This window comes from Phytophthora infestans, genomic scaffold (assembly GCF_000142945.1).
Source record: "Phytophthora infestans T30-4 supercont1.26 genomic scaffold, whole genome shotgun sequence".
In the NCBI taxonomy this organism is placed as follows: domain Eukaryota; phylum Oomycota; class Peronosporomycetes; order Peronosporales; family Peronosporaceae; genus Phytophthora; species Phytophthora infestans.
In genome coordinates, this window is record NW_003303733.1 from 1,581,829 (window position 1) to 1,582,840 (window position 1,012).

Below are 1,012 nucleotides of genomic sequence, written 5' to 3' on the forward strand. Positions count from 1 at the left end.
TTAGAAGCGACCCTAGTCAGCGCTCATCCATCTTAGCTCGAGGTGTGATGCTCGCGGCCAAGACTCCCATGATCTCGTCTTCCCCTTTCGAACATTTCACAATCTCCAGCGTGCAAGGCGAGAGTAAAGCTGCCCACCGTCCCAAACGTCCTTGTAACCCGGCCGACTTGAGCAGCCAGGCTAGCGTAGAGTGTCGGGTCAGGATCCGGATGGATCTTCCCACCAGCAGGTTGTAATTCAGATCCAATACGCGCAGGAGCGCGAGTATCTCTTTCTCCACCGCTCCGTAGTTCAGTTTATTCGGCTTCAGTGTCCGGCTGACGAAGGTGACTGGATGACAGATCCCCTCATGTTCTTGTACCAGAGCTGCTGAGACTGCCCAGTCGCTGGCATAAACTATTACCGTAGGTTGACGTTCTGGGTCGAAATGACGGAGGATAGGCGTGGTCGCGATCCTGTTCCTCAGTTCCACGAATGCGTGTTGAGCTCGGATCCACCGAGATTCCGCCTTTTCCATGTTCTGAGACGTCGTCTCTATCCAGCCTGGATCCTCTCTCTGATGGTCCCGGGGTGGATCCAGCTCCTGTTTCAGGTTCTCTTCTGGCGTCGTACCACTTGGATTCCTTTGTGGATCCGACATCTCCCCGGCCAGAGCTTGTTGGATTTTTATCCGGACAGCTGGAGTGGTCATCGCAGCGAAATCTACATCTCTCAATTCATACAATACCGCGGCAAACAGGGCGTAATCCTCGATGAACCGACTGTAGTAGTTCAAACTGCCCAAGAAGGATTGCATCGCCCGTAACGACTGCTGGAAGGGCAAATCGGCTAACGAAGACTGGGACCTTATGATTCGGCTCCAATCCCTCCTTGCAAACTCGATGGGCCTGATGCAAATCCATCATTGCGCATCCCCCAATAGCTCTTTACCACACTGATAGACAAGATTCCACTTAGTACACGCCCTCCAGCTAGAGATGTCACTCTTTACGCACAACTGGATCCCGCGATT